We start from the raw sequence: 20,746 nt of genomic DNA on the forward strand, positions 1-20,746 counted from the left end.
CTTCCTTTGCCATATTGGTGAATGGGACGCCTTCCCGATTTTTCGAGTCTTCCGGGGGATTACGTCAGGGTTGTCCTCTATCTCCTTTACTCTTTATTATATGTGCAGATGCTCTCTCTAGAGCCCTTAGGCAGGCAATGAGCACCCAGGAGCTGGATGTTTATAGGCCCGTGCCGGACGCTTCACCGACTTCCCATCTGCTTTTTGCCGATGATTGTCTACTTCTAGCCCAGGCTACGAGGCAGGATACACGGGTCATTCAGAGGATTCTCCGGGACTATTGTTCTGTATCTGGTCAACGGGTCAACTTATCCAAATCAGCATTAATATGCTTTAGCCCGAAGATCAGAGTGGCGGCGAAGATTTCTATATTGGAGATTTTGAGAGTGGGGGAGCAGGAGGGCATGCTGAGGTACTTGGGTGTGCCACTCTCTGGTCAGTGGTTACGCAGCAGGGATTGTTCCTTTCTCGAGCTCAGTATTAGGCACAGATTGGAGGGTTGGCAGATACATTTACTATCCATGATGGGCAGGGTTACATTGGTGCGGTCAGTTCTCTCTTCGATCCCTATTTACTTACTATCCAATTCCCTCATCCCAGTAGCGACTGTGCGGAATCTTGAGCGGATCTTCAGGAATTTTATCTCGGGAAGGAATGGAGGTAGAGGGGGTATTCATCTGATGGCGTGGGAGGTTGTATGTCAGCCGACCAGGTGTGGAGGGTTAGGGGTTCAGTCCCTAGTGATGAGACGGGAGGTCTTGCTGGCACGACAGGCTGCTAGAGTAGTGCTAGAGCCGGATGGTATGTGGTCTGCCTTGATGAGGGCCAAGTACGGTGCTCTAGCGCCTGGGATCGTGGCGGTCGCCGCCATTCACCGATATGGAGGGAGATTTGTGCTAGAGCAGGGATGGTGCTACCGGCGATCAGGTGGGCCATTGGGGATGGGCGGTCCATAGATGTGCTGGAGGACAGCTGGGTGACAGAGCAGCCGATTAGTAGGTTGCCGGTGATGGTGGACACGGCGAGGATAGCTGGTCTCAGGGTCAGAGACCTGATGGGGCTGGAGGGTGGTCGATGGAGAGAGGAGTTGATTCAGGAGGTGTTTGAGGCGCAGCTGGCAGAGATGGTCCTGGCCCTACCAGTTCCTGCCAGGGAGAGGCCAGACAGACAAGTCTGGGTGCCGACAGGGAGGTCGCAGGTGCGTGCCAGGGATATTCATCAGCTGATGAGCAGTGAGCCAGGCCGGCAGATAGAGGGGGGATGGATTTGGAGGATGCGGACTCATCCGCGGGTGGCGCTTTTTATCTGGAAGGTGGCATGGGGCTGCTTACCGACCAGGAGTTTATTAGCACGGCGTGGGATGAGGATCACTCAGGGGTGCGAGGTATGCATAGATACGGAGGAGACTATTGATCATGTTTTATTGCAGTGTCCCAGAGCCAGGGAGATTTGGAGGAGGTCACCGGACCTATTGCCCCACTCAGTTGAGTCGGTACAGGATTTGATTCATTGGTTGAGGGTTTCCATGCGGAGGCCTAGTACTGTTGATGCCGGGATTCGTTGGGCATACTTGGCTTATCATATTTAGTTGGACAGAAATTCTGGCTTGTTTGAAGGCAGGAGATTACCGCCGAGGATGGTGGTGGACAGAGCGATTCGTCATGCGAGGGAGATCACCACAGCTACCGCGAGGTTCTCTTCTGGGATGGCCGGGGACATCTGGGGTACTTCTTCCGCTGTCACAGCGCCCAGGTTCGTCCTTGTTTCTTGGGTACCCCCACCCCCTAGTTATCTCAAAGTGAATTTCGATGGTAGTATGTCGGTGGACGGAGTGGCCGGAGGTGTCGGTTTTGTGATCAGGGATCATCTCGGGAGGATGATAGCAACTGGTGGTCGTCGTACGCCCGGACTTACTGCTGTTGGGACGGAGTTGCGGGCAGCTTGGGAAGGGATATCCTTTGCCAGGCAGATACTGGGTGCTGAGCGGCTATGCCTTGAGGGGGACTCCTCTGTGGTGATTGACTGGGCTCGAGGGTTGGATAGATATGGTGATGGCCATCCTCTTATCCGTGATATTCGTAGGTTGTCTCAGGAGTTGAGCGATTTTCAGGCTCTACACGTTTTTCGGGAGGCAAACAGTGCAGCTGATTGGGTGGCCTCCTATGTAGCCCGACACTCCGGAGAGATCCTTTGGACATCGGTAGGAGGGATACCCCCTACTCTGTACTCTTTTTTTGCTTCCGATATGGCTGGATGTACTTACGTTAGAGCAATATGAAATGCCGTTTTTATCAAAAAAAAAAGTTTTAAGCTTTTTTTTTTTTGAAAGCGGATGCTTCATACAGTGCATGTACGAATACATCCAATAAGATCAAATACAACTCTCGGAATGCCAATAGCAGCTCCCTCTCCTCCGACCAAAGGGCATACCTCGAGTGGTAGGCCGCGTAGGCAGCCACCAAATCGTTGTCCTATTGGCCTCCTTAAATACATACTTGGTCTGGATGGCTTCCTATCTCTCATCATCATTATTACTGTGTCATGGATCAAGGAATAGTTTGTGCTCTCATCTTTCGATCCCTTTTGAATTCATCCGATGATGATGATGTAATTGTCTTTCAGAATAATCGTGCTGGTCAGCAGCACTTAAGCTTGTTTTCGGTTCCCCTTGGCGTGTACTGCCACGTAAAGGTACACATACGGGTGGAAGGGCAGGACAGATGCTTGTGACAGCTGCAGTAGTGTAGATGGACGAGTACTGGGAAAGTCGCAGAAGTGGGAACGGAACGGTGCGAAAAATGAGTGAGAAAAACCCAGCTTTGGCTTTTGCAATGCACGGACGAGAAGCCTCCGCCGTCCTCCGTAAACGAGCTCGGGAATCAGGGACCACCAAATCCCAGGATCCAAAGCTCATCAATACACTTCCAAGATCAAGCCAAATAAGTTTGTTTGATTTCCCCCCTCAAGGGCACGAACTTTGAAGCACATTTTGTCATCAGAAAGATTCACACTGGGCCAATTAAGTTTGCGATTTGATCAAGGCGCACGGTTGTGTTGGAGTTTCTTTTTAATTATATTTTCTAATTTTTCTGTTTTTCTCCTTTTACTTTGGGCAGGGGGAGATAAAAGCTAAGGTTGGATCGAAGACAAAACTCAGTAAGTGTAGAACGATACGCAAGAATAATACCAAGGGAATATCTTTGGTACCGCAAAGAAGACTCTGGAAAAGTAGAGCCCATAGTCTCTGCGTCTCGATGCCGTTACTTTCTAAAGAAAACTTTTGAGAAATAACCAAAAAAAGCTATACATCATACAACAAAAAAAAACAAAAGAGTTATAAATTTTATAGAAACGAACAAAAGAAGTAGACATCATACAATCTACTTAGGCGGCATCCCCATGTCGCCAACCCTTCTGTATCCGCTCTCCGCCCACCGCAACAAAAGTATACTCTAAAAGAAAATATAACTCAAAGTAAAAAATAGAAACAAGAGTTTCAGTGTATGATAATAGTGATATTTGTTTAGGACTTCACTCTATATATTGGTCTTCTAATTAGGTATACTGAAATAGGTTCTAGATATAAAACTCAAAAAATTAAGTTTCTTGACCATGGCTTGAATATCTATCTATCTAAATCTAATAAGTCTATTATGTTCAAGCTATAAGTACACTTCCAACTGGGTGGTCTTTTATGTGGTCCATCATTTCAGAGATATTATCTAGGATAGTCACAACTCTGTCCCATCTGCTCTGCATTGTCTACTTATTTCTGACTTTATGACTCGCCGATGTACTTTAAAAAAAAGGATTTTTTGTATGAATACTCTTCTAAAAATTCATATTTATGTGAATACCCTCTTAAAATTTATATTTATTTCTATACCTTTATAAAATACTGTTTTTGTACAAATGCCCCTAATATAACGGTTTTTCTAACACCGGAAACTATATTCATTTTAATTAAAAATAAAATAAAATTTTGAAATTATTTTTTTTGTCTGTCATTGATCTTCTTATTTCTTTTTGCATCTCTATCCATTAAAAATATTTTAATCATTTTAATTTAAAACTGTTAATTTTTTAACAATATTAGATGGCGTGGATATATATGTAAAAACAAAAATAAAAAAGGATAAAATAGTAAAATAAATATTTTATAAGGGTATATATATAAATTTTAATTTTGAAAAGGTATTCAGGGTATTTATGAAAAAAAACTTTTAAAAAAAAAAACACTTCTAAACAGTAATTTCTCCCCCCTGCTATTTAATCTCTCCCGCTCGCTCTCTTTCCATCGTGCAACGCACGTGTGACATAACATCTGCCGGTCCGGTTCTGATCAATCACAACCGTGTAATTGGTGGCTGGGATGCTTTTCCGCTACCAATCCGCTTGCATCCGCGTCCCTTCCAAATCACCCCCTCGGAGCCACCTCGCTATTCTGCATGTACGGCATCCCTTCTTCGCCTTCCACCTGTCCACCGCCTCATCCCTGTCCGCATAACGCCAAATATCACGTCTTGGACGCCGAGCTGCGGTATCCCCAAAATACCGCCATTCGCCTCTCCCACCGCCTCATAAACCCAGCGGCGTTGTTATTTTTTATATAAGCCCCCAACCTAACCCCGGTTAACTTATCCGAACCCACGCTATATGCATTTATATTCTTCCCCGTGTCGGAACGCAAACTACGGCCTTGAAGGCGAAGCACAGAGAGCGAAGGAAAGAGAGAGCGAGATGGCGTTCGGCGAAGGGAATCATCATAATCCGACAATCCAGGTACCTCAGTGGCCTGTGTTCCATGATCCGACGGCCGGGATGCAGCTATCCTTCCCCGTCAGCGGCGTCACCGGCGTCACCAGCGAGGCGATGCTCGCCGCGCTGCAGCGCTTCCTCCCGTCGAATAACGAGCCGTTGGACGACTCGGACGAGCCGATGGACTCGTTGCTCGACGCGTTCTCCTGCGACGAGTTCCGGATGTACGAGTTCAAGGTGCGGCGGTGCCCGCGAGGGCGGTCGCACGACTGGACGGAGTGTCCTTACGCTCACCCTGGCGAGAAAGCCCGCCGTCGGGACCCCCGCCGCTTCCACTATTCCGGCACCGCCTGCCCGGAGTTCCGGAAGACCGCCCGTTGCGAGCGCGGCGACGCTTGCGAGCTCGCTCACGGGGTGTTCGAGAGCTGGCTCCACCCGACGCGGTACCGCACCCAATTCTGCAAGGACGGCACGGCCTGCCGCCGCCGCGTCTGCTTCTTCGCCCACACTCCTGACCAGCTCCGCGTCCTCCCGCTGAGCCCCCGGTCGCCGCCGCCGCGGCCGGCACCGGAGTCGTACGACGGGGCGCCGCCCCGGATGTCTAAGATTCTGATCTCGTCGCCGAGATCGACGCTGATCTCGCCGGCCATGTCCCCAACGGCGGAATCGCCGCCGGTCTCTCCGGTGGGGGAGGCGGCGATGAACGAGGTCCTGACGGCGATTAGGAAGCTGCAGCTGAGCAAGGCGAAGTCGGTGCCGTGTTCTTGGCGTGCTGGGATGGTTGGTGGATTTGGATCGCCGAGGGGAGTCGGGGCTTTCAAGGCGGGGTTTGCTAGCTTGCCGGCGACGCCGACGGCGGCGGGTGGTGGCGGGTTTGGGTGGGGGCAGGAGGAGACGGAGGAGTTCGGAAGGGGAATGAGGGGAAGGCTGTTCGAGGGTTTAGGGGAGGATGAAGCGGCAGAGGGGTGTTCGGACGCCGGCGGAGGCAGCGCCTCGGCCGCGGGGGTGCCGGACTTCGGGTGGATTTCGGAGTTGGTGAAGTAATCGCCAAATGGGTACTTTTCCGGCGACGGAAAGTAAAACAGAAAAGAGTTTATGAGGATTGAGGAGGTTATTTGGCTGCCTGATTTATTTCATAATTGTTGATATCGACTCGGAAAAAAAAAAACAAAAGAGAGAAACTGATACTGTGTATATATTAAGCGCTGGAACGCTGCTTTGGCATCTGATGGGGCAAAAATGGTTTAGAAGAAGAATTGTGATTTCTATGAGTTTAATGCGTGGATTGCTGATGCCCAAGAGCTACCGGACGGGGCTTGCTCAATTTTACTTTTATTTTTATTTTGAGGGTTAATTTTTTGCTGATTTTTCTTTGCCTTTTTTTTTTATTATCTGGAAGTTAATTCCATTGTCAAAATTTCCATTTGAATGTAATATGATGTCCAGTTACTGCAAGAACTTGTAATTTTTGTGCAATATTTTTTTTTGGATAAATATGCATATATAGGCTAATTAATTATGTGTAATATTTATGTTCCATCATCTCAATTCGTTCATATGAAGCCAACTCCGAGCCTTCTTCATGGAGGCCTCCTGCTTCCATCTCCCCAAAACCTATTGTGCTTAGTTATGTTCTCACTTAATAAAAAAAATAAAATAAATTTATAAATTTATATTATATGAACAGTGATAGATTCGGAGGATTTTTTTTAAATGATCGGCAGCAAGAAAAGACGATTCAATTCAATTAAAATGATGGGCAGGCACTATTATTTTTTTATATATATTAGCGGTTTATATCTGATGTGTGAAGACGGTCAATAAAATTAAAAAATAAAATGTTATATAAAAATATAGGTATAATTAAAAAAAATTTCGAGTGATGAGAAGCAACCCATGCTTCTTTGACAGTAATTTTATTATTTATAATACTGCATACTTGCTATAGTTTAATAACATCATTTTACTTCGTAAACAGCTGCATGGCTCGAGTGGGATGTGCCAGCTCTTCAGGCCCCACGCAAGGGCTCAAGTGTACAATAAAACCTTGTAAATTATCTTGGTTTATTCCGGCTTGAAAGGCTGGTTAGAACCGCGGTAGAAGATATTTAGATTTCAGAGATGTCCGCATCCAAAGCAATGTGGGGCGAATATAATAATTTATCTAGTAGAAGTGTACGGAAGGCCCTAGATTGGATGACGATGAGAACTTGCTTTCTAATAAAAAAATTGGTAATTTCTTAATGGGGGCGCACATCGATTGTTCATGATGTGGATGGATGGAATGGGCACCCCTTGAAGGGAAGACAGTATCTAGGGCTCCAGGAGTTTCTAGATATTTCTGTGGGAAGACAGCTTGCCCTGTCACACCTTATTTTCTAATATTAGTAGCGACATACTATTTTATGAAATTAAAATTTAAAATATAAAAATAAGTAAATGCTTCCACTACTTTTATCATCTAGCCAATTTTGTTTGCTCCAGGAAAAAACTTTCTTATGTATAAGAATCAAATATTTTATTTTATTCAAACAAAGTTTTTTTTTTCGAAAATATCTTTATCATTTGATCCATTAGCATTCCGTCGAATAACACCAGATATTTTTATTGACAAAAAGGAGATGAATTTTTTTAGGTTTGCCCATGAATTCTCTCCACTTTAATAGATTTTTTAACATATTTTTATTAGAAGACGTCTGTAGGTTATACGATTAACCTAGATCGGGGATGAAGGCATAATCTAATTTCAAATAGTCAACATAACCATTATGAAAAATAACAATGAGATGTAATATTATTTATTAGAAAATATTGATGTGATTCTGTTACATATGGTTGCAGGTAATGGAGAACTTTGGTTATGGCTTTTCAATTATATCCGATGTAAGCTAGCTATCATTTAATATTATTTTTATTTTTTATTTGTAAAAGTAAACTATATTTGGTATAGTTAATTATTTTTTGAAAATAAATATATCATCTAGGACCCTAAGGTATTTATGTGCGAAAACAACTTGCCCTGTCACACCCAGTTTTCCATCTCGTGGTATATGTTTTGGTCTAACATTTCAATTCTGTAATATTCTAAGAAAGCTTTCGTTTTGTTTTTCAACCACGTCTTTATCATTTGATTTATTAGCATTCTGCAAGATAGATACAGATTTTCCTACTGACAGAAAAAAGGTGATTGAAGGCTTTGGCAGAGGGTGTTAATTTTTCCAAGCTTGCTGACGAAGTCTCTTGGACCGTGTTAGTGGTGATGGTTTCTTATTTTAAAAACATTTAAAATATTTTTATTTTCTAAAAATAATAAAAATAAGTTTTGAAAAATAAAAAGTAAAAATAGTAGTGTTAAACATATTCTTATCTTTTTTTATAATTTTATTTTTAAAAATAAAAAAATAAAAAATAAAAGTGATGCTAAATAGGTTTCTAGCTAGAAAAAAAAAAACATCATAGCTAGTTGACCCTCAATTAAATTCTGCCAAATCTTATACCTATTTTGCAATATTTTAGTACTGTCTAAAGGCAAATCTAGATTACACAATATTAAAGAGGCCACTATATGTCATGCTGGGAATCTAAGCTAAATCTCATTAATTCTTTTTTTTTTTTGTCATTATCTTTCAAAAAACATCTTCTAAAAATTCTTCATCCCTCTTATCCCAGAGCTCGCCAGCAGACTCGCCCTTTATTACCGGCCGACATGGCTTCGACAGAATCGTCTCAACATAACATTGTTTTTCTATTAAGCCGATGGAAAACATCATTCTTTTCAATGTGCTTAGCGTCAATAATTCTCTCTCTAGGAATAAGACCTATTTTTTTATGGTGCCGAAATTATCCCCAGGAGGACGTCAAGTTGTCGACATCATGCGACAAAATCAAAATCCAGCGGCGGAGGGAATACTACTACTAGGGGCCCCACTTGCGACAAGAAAAAAGGGCATGGATTCTGCGATTTAGTGCGAGCAAGGAGCTTATCAGTGGTTGGGGTTGTTCCATGAAAATTATAGTTTAACCCTTACCAAAAAAATAAATAAATTATAGTTTAACAGGGGAAAAGCAGAACTACAGGACAGCAGTGTGCAATCCGTAGGGGCCATCAGGAACTCTGAAAAATTAAATATTTTATTTCTTATTTATATGTGCTGGTCTGAATTAGTTTAAGATGTGTTTTAAGCCTAATAAACCTAAGCCTAGTCTTACTAGAATTTTTTTCTGCCTTTTTAGTGGAAGTTTTAAAGAAAAAGAGCCGTGTGGCAGTGATTTTTGTTGAAAAGTGGGAGTGAGCCATTTTTAGGAGAGAAAGAGGTGTCTCTAATGGAGACATACTGTAAGAGATATTACTCGGGCTCTTTTTTTTTTTTTCTCAACATAAATAGACTACATTGTAGATCTAATTTATTTTTTAATAAATTTTGTTTCTTCTAATTTTTGTAAGCATCCTACACTTTTTGTTGGTTTTTGTATTTATTTTGGATTCTAGATTGTAGACGAATGTATTTGATCTATTATATAATTCTTATAGGCCTTAAAACGTGATTTCTATTCATGGAGACCACTTTAATTAATGAGAATTAGAATTGGACGTTGAGAGATGGTTCCAAACTTTGGAATTGCTTTTAGAGCTTGCACTGCGTTCCAGAGACGGATGTTATTAGTTCTAATTTTGTCAATGGTTTAAAGTAATGACTGTCATAATATTATAGAAAATTTTGCAACATTTTCGAGGGTCTTTGTTGATTTAGAAAACTTTTTGGGTGTTTGTTAGTAATACGTAAAAAAATCCCGCAGGTTGATGTAACGCTGATTTGGTAATTTTATATTCAATTGCTTGCATGCCAGGTTAGGAATAACTTTTCGTACGTCGTTCTCGAAAGAACAGTTCGAACTTTGAAATGGGAACCTCCTAGCATCATTTGTTAAATTATTTATACATAGAATGACCCTTACATCATCATATCTACACTGTTCATGCCATTATTCATTTCCTTTTAGATCCAATGTCAATTCAACAAAATGTTTCATTACGAAAGCAGTAAAACCATTTTACAATGTTATTTTACTCTTGTTTACAGTGATAACTGGCTCATAGTATGTATGCCTTAAGTTGCTATTTTATTCCAAAAAGAAATCGATCCAACTATTGAGAAAATAAAAGATGTTATTTCTGTTATTTCAGCCCTTCATAATAGCAAAAAAGTTTCAAAGCTGCCCATTTCTGTCCGGAATCTTGTTAAAGAGTTGAGATTTTTGAAATATTTTTAGCGAAATGCCATTCGAGAGGTTTATGAGTGTGTTTATATGCAACCACAGCAACTCAGGTCTAACTCACGAGCATCTCCGAGACATTTTTTTTAAAGAAAAAGAACTACGTATATAGGTAAATTTCCTCCCAGAAACGTGTAAATAAACATCGCAGTTTAAATATGTTTACTGCTCTCTTTATCAAAAAATAAGTTCACTGGTTTTCACCATAATTTCTTTATAAAATGGTAACAAAAGTGGATAGTAATATTTGATTACATCAGCACATCTCAGAATACTGCATGGTCTTTGTAAAACTTTGAAACATTACTACCATAAACAATGCGAGGCAAGACATCCCTGCCAAACTCCAAGCACAATGCTGCTCATATCCAATCCGATCAAAACACTAAATAAAGCTATGCATGCGCAGGAAATTTCAAGTAATAAACTTTTGACATTTGATCATCTGGTTTCTTTTAACGGGACCAATAAGTCTAAAGCATAAAAAAAAACTAATTTAAAGAAATAAGCTAATGTCTTAATTATCAGTACCCACAGTGCATACATGGTGTGTAATTAATGTGATTAGGAACATATCTCCATTAGGCTATGAATGCAATATGGTTTGGACCAGAGACAGCCACAGCCCTGTAATTCCAGCATACCAAGCAATCGGTGAGATCTGATGGCGGCATCATGTTTATAGATGGAGACATTTCCACAAACTGCAGTTAAAATGGCCCCCAAAAATCTGATCTGCCATTTTCCAGGGAAGGCTCAATCTCTGTCTCAGCCACCTACTGCTGCAGCACAGCTCCACTGTAGTAAACAGACCGCTACCAGAAACGGGAAAGGGATGGAGGATGGAAAGTGAGGAAATTAATGAGGATGGCAATGAGAGAGAGATCCCAGGCAAAGTTCGGTAATGCCAGTATCCTGTTACAACAGCCCGTCTTATTACTGCAATTGACTGAAATAATACGAACAATGGCTGCCATTTTCCCAGTCCATCCTCTTGGCTGGGATCTTCTGAAGCAAGGTCGCAGTCGTTATAATGACCACTATAATGAAAATTAATGAATTATGATGCCAAGAAAATTAGTAAAAACAACAGTTTCAAGAAAATATTGTTTCCAGATAAAATCTCTGACATTTTATCTACAAAGATAATATGAAATGATACTTGTTATATGCAGTGGAAATATCAATACCATTTCTAATTTCCTGTGACATATTGGTTATCATAATGAACAACTAAAGAGTAGCTAATATTTAAATACCAACTTTGCATGCACGGACGATGGAGGGTATTAAGAAACATCATTAACTGCTGTATAACACTAAGATGACAATTTTGTTATAGCAAAGGTCACAGGTTGCAAAGCACTTCAAAGATTCCAGTCCATCTTTAAGGATAAAAAGAGGAAGAATGCTGCTGCTATGCAATACGATGACTGAATTGAAGAACGAGAGTAAGGAATGGCGTGCCGTGTGGTGTGAAGGAAGCCGTCGAGAAAAGGCCAAGGCCATGGAGGGAATGTCTGAAACCATGGGAACTCTGCTCCTTTCTTTTTGAGTGGTGAAGTAATTGAAGGACAAGGAAAAGGGACATGCCATCCAGTGGGCGTACGGTGATGCTTTCCTTTTACCCAGCGACCATGGTTTTGGTGGAGGTTTCTGTGCGTAAAGAGACTGGCTCCAAGGTTTGAGGTATAAATGGTGGCGGGCCAGGACCCCCATGAATATTGCCTTCTCCATGAACTAAAGTTCAAAGGAAAGTGGGACCTGTCCTGATGTTAACCCAACTATAGTTTATAACAAGGGAAACAAGCGGCAGAATATTTAGTCCGCAAGGAGTAGGAAGTGGAAATTCTAGAGACAGAGATACTAGCAAAATATCAGGATCCTCTCATTTCAAGTAGACTTAAAAAGAAACCACTTAGAGACCACAAAACTTGATACTTCACAAAAAAAGTTATGTTCTGCAAACTTTTAAAGAACGGTCAGCTTTGTGATTAAAATAAGATAGATGCCACTTGCATTAAGAAACACTGTAATAACTTAAATTTTTGGGCTCTTGGGAGAGTGGCCAGGCCCAGTCTGACCTTGACTAGCCCAGCCTGTTGGCTTGTGGGCTGGCCCAAATAGGTCAGGCCCGAACCTGACCCGTGCTCAGCACGTGAGGGGATTAGGGAAGAACACCCTAGCTGGGAGTCTTCTTCCTTCTAGACTTTGGTGGAAATGACAACTCACTGAGGGCAATCCGAGTTCGATTCGAACTCAAGAATCTTATCTATTTAACTCTCCTCCTTTGATTTCCTCCACCCTATTATCGAGAATCGCCGCGATTCAAGCTCTTCTTCTCCGAGCCTCCTCGACTCGTCACCGGAAAGGACTGTCGGAACCTCGTTGGACCGAGATGAGAGCTCTTCGTTTTCTTCCCTTTCTTTCTCGGGCTTCTAGCCATTGTTCTTGGCTTTTTGGAGCCGGCGAATTGCCGCAAGTGGGGGGTGAGCCGCCATGGCCGCCCCTTTGGTCTTGCGAGGGGGAAGGGAGGAGGGTCGGGAGAGAGGGTTTCTTCTCTCTTTTCTCTCCTCTCTCCATTTTCTCTCTCTTTCTTCTCTCCTCTCTCCATTTTCTCTCTCTTGGTGTCTCTCTCTAGTTGACCCGGGTAGATGGTAACAAGGTCTCGGGAGACCTGATGATAGATCCTTGGTGGATGTCGGTAGGCAATCTAGGCTACTAGTCCATTGTTTGACTTTTTTTTTAATAATCGAGTTTGATTCTGTAGAGGAAGAGTCATCTGCGTAAGAAGATTCTGATCGGGGTACTCTGCACCCCAACTCGCAGATCCTGAAGTGGATCAATGATCATTTTGTTAGTTAATCTTCAATAGAAGTAAAAATGCCTGTATTCAGTCGCAATTTTATATATATATATATATGTTTATTGGTTTGTATATATATATATATGTTTATTGGTTTGCATTGTTGGATTTACATCATGAGATTTATATCAGTTTGGCATGCGACGATATGTGTTTAAATGAATTCCAGTACAAATATATTTGTATGGTTATTATACGTATCAAATGTTGAGTACATGATTATATGAACAAAGATACCTTGAATTTGAGAGAAATTCATTGTATATGTTATAATTGATTTGATAAGAGTAACTGGTAAATCAGACGGATAAGGTATGGTTTGGACTAACCTCATCATAGCGCCATGTGAGAATGATAGTGTTATTTTGATGATTAACAAGCATTTAACAAGAGTATGTTATAAGTTAAATCGATACTTCATTTATAAGTTCATTACTCTCAGTATATTTGTATAAATTGATATAGATACATTTCATTGTTTATATGAATGAATCTAACCTTGAGATGCAGCAAAGTGTGGATTGAGTCGACCCAAAGGATGATTAGGTCGACCCCGGCACATCAAGAAATCATTTGGCACACTTCTGCAAAAATGGCACAGATGAACAGTGAGTTGGGTCGACCCAAGGAAAGCATGAGTCGACCCAAACATCAAGATCCTCAAACAACTCAGAAAATGGTTCTCTGGATTTACTGAGAGGGTCGACCCAAGAAGAAGTTGAGTCGACCCAAGTAAACCTTGAGTTGACCCAAAGAAAGGTTGAGTCGACCCAAGTGAAGAAAGGCTGAAATTCAAGATTCTGAATTTTCTGAAAGTTGGGTCGACCCAAGAAAAATTTGAGCTGACCCAAGGTTTGAGTCGACCCAAGAAAAGTTTGAGCTGACCCAAGGTTTGAGTCGACCCAAAGAAAGGTTGGGTCGACCCAAGTGAAGGAAGTCTGAAATTCAAGTTTCTGTGTTCTCTGAGAGGGTCGACCCAAGGAATGTTTGAGTCGACCCAAGGCAAAGTTGGATCGACCCAAGGACAGGTTGAGCCGACCCAAACACGGGCTGAACAGTAACGGCTAGTTCTGCAGATGTACTTTTTGTCCTTCCCAAGGTCAGTAACGGCTAGTTTTTGAATTCTAACCATTGGGGCTTGACCAAAGGATGTGGGAAGCTATTTAAAGGGGCACTATTCATCAGATAGAATAACTTTTGAAAGGAATATCAAAGAGTACACATGAAAACAAAAGTGCCCTAATCTTCTTCATTCAAGAGCTTCATTCAAGAATCAAAGAAAGAGGTTGAGCAGATTCAAAGAGTCATCAAGAGCTCCATCCTCCCTTGAAGAGTGAAGCATCCTTGACAAAGAAGAGAGAAGCCACTTCAAAGCGATAAATATTTTCTAACTCTTCTTTGTAGTTAATATTGTTACATTTGCTCATTTAGGAGTTTGAATCTTTCTTTTTGTTTGTCAAACTATTTGTAAAGGTTGGTTGGTTAGCCCGCAAAACCAACGGGGTAGGTTGATTGGTGAACCCGTAAAACCAATTGTAAAGGTTCGTTGGTGAACCCGGAAAACCAACATAGGTTCGTTGGTGAGCCCGTAAAACCAACAAAGGTTTTTGGTGAACCCGGAAAACCAAAGTGTAAAGGTTCGTTGGTGAGCCCGCAAAACCAACAAAGGTTTTTGGTGAACCCGGAAAACCAAAGTGTATAGGTTCGTTGGTGAGCCCGTAAAACCAACAAAGGTTTTTGGATTGTGAGCCCGGAAAACAATCCAACTGTAATCCGCGGGATTATAGTGAATTCCCAAGGGGTCGCTTGGGGAGTGGACGTAGGTGCTAAGGAGAGCACCGAACCACTATATATTGTTGTGTTTGTGTTGTGCATGTGCTTACGTTTATTCTTGCAATATCTTCCATCTTTGTTCTAGTTTAACTCATTCAAATAATTTAAGAAAGCATCCACCGCACTTAATTAAGAAAACTTTTAAAACACCAAAATTTAGAAGAAACCAATTCACCCCCCCTCTTGGATTGTCACCTTGGGCAACAAGTGGTATCAGAGCAAGGTGCTCTAATAGTACTCATTGATCTCACAATCAAGAGTTAAAGATCATGACAACCCAAGTGGGATGTTCTATGAGTGAGGGACAATTAATTGATAGACCTCCACTATTTGATGGTATAAACTACACATATTGGAAAGCACGCATGCGCATTTTCATTCAAGCACATGACTACGATTTATGGAGTATTATAGTCAATGGGCTACACACAAACACTAATCATGATAAAGAAAGGGCTCAGCAAAATGCAAAAGCCATGAATATTCTATATTGTGCATTGGATGATAGTGAACTTAATAGCATATCTTTTTGCATAACTGCTAAGGAAATATGGAATATGCTTGAAGTTAAATATGAATGCACTAACGTTTCTAGTGAATTTGAAACTAGTTCCGAAGAAGAAGAGTATCAAACTGAAACTGAAAATCTATGCTTTGTAGCACATGAAGATGAGGTATGTACTCGAACACAAAGTGATTTCTCATTCAAAAATCAAGTACATACTGAAGCTCAATCTGATTTTACATTTGATGAACTTCATGATGCTTTTTCTGATTTATACTTAGAATACAAGAAGCTTAATTTAAAAAATAAGAAGCTTAGTTTAAAGAATAAAAAGCTAAATCTGAAAATGTCAGAAGAAAGAAATTCTACCGTTGAAATGAAAGACAAATTAAATTTTGAGAATGAACATTTAAGGTTAAATTCAGAAGAATTAATTCAGAAAAATCAGAATTTAATTAAAGAAAATCAAAACTTAAGTAAAAAGGTTAACCAACTGAAATCTTTTATTAACAAATTCACTGTAAGTTCAGAAAGATTAAAAACAATGTTTGAAAGCCAACATGCTGATTTTGATAAATCAAAACTTGACTGGACTTCCTTACTTAACAATAAACCCCTAAATAAAAAGGTAATTAATTCACCAAGCAAACCATCAAATAAGATAACTTGTTTCAAATATGAAAAGAATAGGCATAAAAACTTTACCTATTGTTTCAATACAAGCAAATCAAATGATAAAATTATTACAATTAAACAGATTTGGATTCCAAAAGGAACCATATGCACTAACTCCCAAAGACCCAAGCAAGCTTGGGTACCTAAAATGAAAAACTGAGATTATCTTGCAAATGTGTCAAAGCAGCCCTTGAAGCTCATGTGAAACTCTTAATTGGGTGCCATGGCACGTGACTTATAAATAAATTTTATTTCATCATTTGTGAATGTAATTTAAATTGTCATTTTATGTCTTGATATGCTTAACTTTATAAATTCAGTTAGGCTATTGAATATTTATTAAATGCCTTGTATGTATGACAAATCTTATCTACACGATCTTAGCATGAAATTTTCTAGTGCTTGCATGATGATAAGAAAACAATGAATGAATATGTATAACTTTCTCCTTCAAGTTTTCAAAATCTAAATTTTCTCTCTAGTATAAATGATTGATGCTGATTTCATGCCTTCATGTTAAAACTTCATTGAGCATAATCATTGTATCCATGATTAATATCTTTCTCTAAAATTATCTCAAATTCTACTGATTAATTGTAACATGTCATGCTTAACTTGATCATAAAAATCTTTTAAAGCATGAATATTAATTCTTTTAAACTATCACTCATAAGTCAAAATAAAATCCTAATTGCTCTAAAAGAAGATTGCTCAACTCCCTGAAACATGATTATTAGTGTTGAAAACTAAATCATAATCAAAATTTTTGATAGAAACAACTGTTTAAGATAATTTGATTAAAACTCAACTTGTATATCTTATTGATAATTATCTTAAGCAAATAGAATATAAGCTAAATTAATTCTGAAAATAAAAAAAAATTTGATTTGACCTTGATGAATCCTTCTATTGCCTCACATGCTTGTCCTTGAACCATTTTACTTAATGAAGTTATCTCTTTAGTTCAAGTGACTTGTGCTTGCTTATATTTAGGCAATCTCTTGAGTAAAGTGATTCAAATTCAATTATTATCATGTCTCATGTTGAGTCATCTAGTTAAGAAATATGTTGTATGAATGTTTTTGTATCCTAGAGAACCTAATGAATTGCCTTCAAGAAAAGAAAAAGATTTAGCTAATGATACAGGACTTATGAGCAAGAAATTTCAACTTGAAGGACACCTCGATGAAAGATACAATAAACATCCCCTTGCAAACAAAAAAAAAAAGAGAGATTTTCTTCAGCCAAGGATGCAAAGAATTTAAAAGATATTTGGCTTGAAGAATGCTAAATGCATTGGTAATCTAAACCCTTCTCTTGTGAGTTAGTTGAGCAAAATTAATAGTCTGAAATTATATGGTAGCATGATTAAACATTTAATTGCTAATCTTCTTGATATCATGCTTCATTCTCATGCTAATGATAATTGTTTCATGGTATGATTAAATTGAAGTTCACTTTTGCCTGTATAATGCATAACCATGAAATACACAAGTTTATGCCTCAAGTTTCTAATTCAAAATAACTTGTGATAAGCTATGAATCATTGGGCATAATGAAAATGCTGTTTGCATGATATATATTTATATGCAGCATATTAGATTAACTCTTTATTCTGCTCTTTCATGTAACTACTTGAAAATGACAAAAAGAGAGAGATAAAGAAAAAGAAAATGAACATTGCTCAGAAGAAGTAAAAGCTAAGTAAATACTCCAATCTTAAGTAAAAGCAGCGCAAGCATAATATATTCAGCATATTTGTGAGACTTGTGTGAACATTCTTTTGGAAGGGATAAAATCCGTAATTAATTATATTTAAATAGGGAGAGTTTGGAGTGAATATCTTGTTGCTAAAGAGAACAGTTTAACATTTCTACATTGCTCATTATAGGGATGGTGCCAATAGGGAGGCTAGTGGTAGTACCCGGCACTATTTGACCCAACTATTCGGTGTAGGGTATATTAGGGACGGCACAAGAGGGAGGCTAGTGGTAGTACCTCGTGCCCCTTCCAACTCCACCGGATAGGGAGCAAATAGAGTATAGAGCATAAGAAGGTAAAAATGAAAGTATATAAGAAGAATCAAGTCAAATTTTTAATCACTTGAAAACACACTTTAAGGATGAAATCAGTGCAAGATTATATTTAAATAGGAGGAGTTTATTTGAAAAGAATTGATTTTGATCATTGACATGCTTGCTCTTAATATTTTAATGCATGACTTAACACATAATATATTTTGCATATGGCATGATGTCTTGAATTATGGGTTCTCAATATTTTGTAATGCTCCATGCTTGGACAATTTGATTGAATGTTTGAAATACTACATAAAATTTTTATTTGGTATTATTGAAAAGAAATTTCAGAATTGTCGTTCACAATCATCTTTAAAATCTGAAAGTTGAATAAATTTGTAAAAAGGAGAAGAGAAGGATATCTCTATTTAGGCAAAATGAATTGATTTTGTTTTATCCTTCAACTTGCTTAACTTTGGTATATAATGTTCAAATTCATACCAAAACTCAACATAAATACAAATATTCTGATTATGCTCTTATATGTTTGAAATATGTGTTTTCAATCGTAATGATTTAAGATGAGCTACAATGTGAAGATACATATCTCAAATTACAACTTTGAAAGCCTCCTTGAGAATCTTTATGAAATTCAGAATCTGATTTTGTATAAAAGCTTAAACTCAATATGAATTTCTAGATAAAACTACAGCTTAAGAAAAATAGAATAATTCTGATGCCTTGATTGCTTGCCCCGATACGCATCTGAAACATATCATTTCTTATCTTCAAAGTGTACTAATATTGGTCTGAATGATGTGTCTTTCGATGATCTTGATTGCAAACAAATATTTTTAAATATGTGATTTTATTTTGATATTGAAAAGATTTATTGTGCTTCATATATACATTGCTGAAAAACTTTGATTAAGAAATTGAGTTCTATAAATATATATACTTCAATGATCATCTATATGTTTTTTTTCCTCTCCTATATTATTAAAGACTTCTATCAAAATATATATGTATATATATATTATTAAAAGAGTGAATGATCTTAAGTTTAGAAATATTTCAGCTCACTCAAATGATTCTTAAAAGAAAGAAAATGTAAATGCTTTTGAAAGAATTTGAGCTTCAAATGAATTATTTTCTGATTAATATTTCAGTACATTTTCTCAAAGATTAAGAGGAAGCATAACTTATTCTTAAAAGATTAAAAAGAGTGATTGCTATAAATTTTGAATAATTCTAGATCACTCTACATTCTTGATATCATAAAGTTTCAGTTTTATTCACGTTTATCATTAAAATCTGAAATTCAACAAAAGATAAGAATAATTAAAGAAGAATGCATCTTTTAAGGGGGAGCTTTAGATATTCAGTATCTTATCCTAAAGTTACTTTAATTTGATGCATACCTTGAATTTTATGGATTGATTTTGATGAACCTCCTTATATTGCAAGACTTGCTTTAATTATATAATAAGTTTATACCTTGAGATGAGTTCTATAAAAGTTGTCTTATCTCAAACCTTGAGTCTTATGAAAATAAAATATATTTTCGAGATTGACAATTTTATTGAACAAATTCTAAAACTCTCAAATGGAATGATTAATTAAGGGGGAGAAAGAAAATTTCAGAGGGAGAGATCATATAGAACTTAATCATGTAAATTCACAACTAAAGATGAGAGAAAGAATACTAAATGTAAAGTGGTATTAAACTTTGTGCCTCATTGAATATCTTTTGAAAGTTGGATTTTCATTTGTATTTAATTGGTAAATCACTTGTTTTGAAAACTAAGTGAAAATGATTCCATTTGTCTTAGTATTGGAAATTTACTTTGGAATCTACTAATGAGCTCTTATTGGCTTGCACTTTAGTGTTTCAATCATGAGCCAATTCATTTTAATTGATTTTGATGATATGATCTTTAAAGGAGTAAAAGAAAGTCTTTAAGAGAGCTTTCAAAGAACTTTCAAAGCCCTGAATTTTATGTATCCTACATTGCATAAATTCATATTTTGGTATCTATGCTCCAATACTTTTATATCATGAAAGAACTTTGAAGTCATTAAGAATTAAGGATTCAACATAATCTTATATTTTTCGAGTATATAAGTTTTGATCTTTATCTGCTCTTATACTATACTCTAAAAATTAATTAGATTGCTCTCATGTTGCTATATACTTAATATATTAAAAAAAAAAGGGTATTGAAGTTTCATTCGTGCCTTCTTTGAATATTATTCTTGATACTCCTTGAAATAACTTGAAAAAGATTCCATCTACACTTGATTTCAAAACTATCTTTGGAATCTACATTTAGAGATCACTTCTGGCTTATATCCTAAATATCTCATTCCTAAAGCCAAACACATACAAATAAGATATGATTTTATTAGGGATCATGTGCAAAATGGAAACATATGTATTGAGCATATATGCACTGAAAAACAATTAGCCGACATATTCACAAAACCCTTGAGTGAAGATAGATTCTGCACGCTAAGGAGAGAATTAGGTATATGTGATCCTTTTTATTGAAGAAATATAAAAGGGAGCAAGTAGTCTCATGATACATTCCTCCAATTTCTAAAAATCCATGAAACATGAGTCAAACTTGTTATCTATAGATTCCTTACTCATGTATCATTGTCCCAGAAAGAATTTATAAGGATTGGAAGCAAGGAAAATTTTTAGAAGCAAAAAGGAAGAGAAAAGAAAAATTCTGCACTTGGGTCAACCCAACCCAGAATAGGGTCGACCCAACGTTGAGTCGACCCAACGTCGGGATCCCACTGTTAAAAGGG

At 38.4% G+C, this 20,746-nt stretch overlaps 2 long non-coding RNA genes and 1 pseudogene across 3 annotated transcripts in view; 2 read left to right on the forward strand and 1 right to left on the reverse strand.

Annotated features, from left to right (window-relative positions):
• The first annotated feature begins 4,558 nt into the window (after nt 1-4,558).
• LOC103714326 (zinc finger CCCH domain-containing protein 23 pseudogene) lies at nt 4,559-6,213 on the forward strand (annotated as a pseudogene). Its single transcript, XR_015971288.2, has one exon. The product of XR_015971288.2 is annotated as a zinc finger CCCH domain-containing protein 23 pseudogene (transcript).
• A 4,016-nt stretch (nt 6,214-10,229) lies between these two features.
• Nucleotides 10,230-20,746, reverse strand: part of LOC148715411 (uncharacterized) — a 29,374-nt gene continuing 18,857 nt past the window's right edge. The window contains exon 4 of the long non-coding RNA XR_015971290.2: nt 10,230-11,072. This is a non-coding gene — a long non-coding RNA (uncharacterized LOC148715411). The remainder of the gene's footprint in view (nt 11,073-20,746) is intronic.
• On the forward strand, nt 13,845-14,659 carry LOC148715412 (uncharacterized). Its single transcript, XR_015971297.1, has 2 exons — nt 13,845-14,439; nt 14,471-14,659. It is a non-coding gene; the product is annotated as an uncharacterized LOC148715412 (long non-coding RNA).

The sequence above is a fragment of the Phoenix dactylifera genome, chromosome 1 (assembly GCF_051530095.1).
Source record: "Phoenix dactylifera cultivar Ajwa chromosome 1, Ajwa_hap1_PhDact_Kaust_v1.1, whole genome shotgun sequence".
NCBI classification, from domain to species: domain Eukaryota; kingdom Viridiplantae; phylum Streptophyta; class Magnoliopsida; order Arecales; family Arecaceae; genus Phoenix; species Phoenix dactylifera.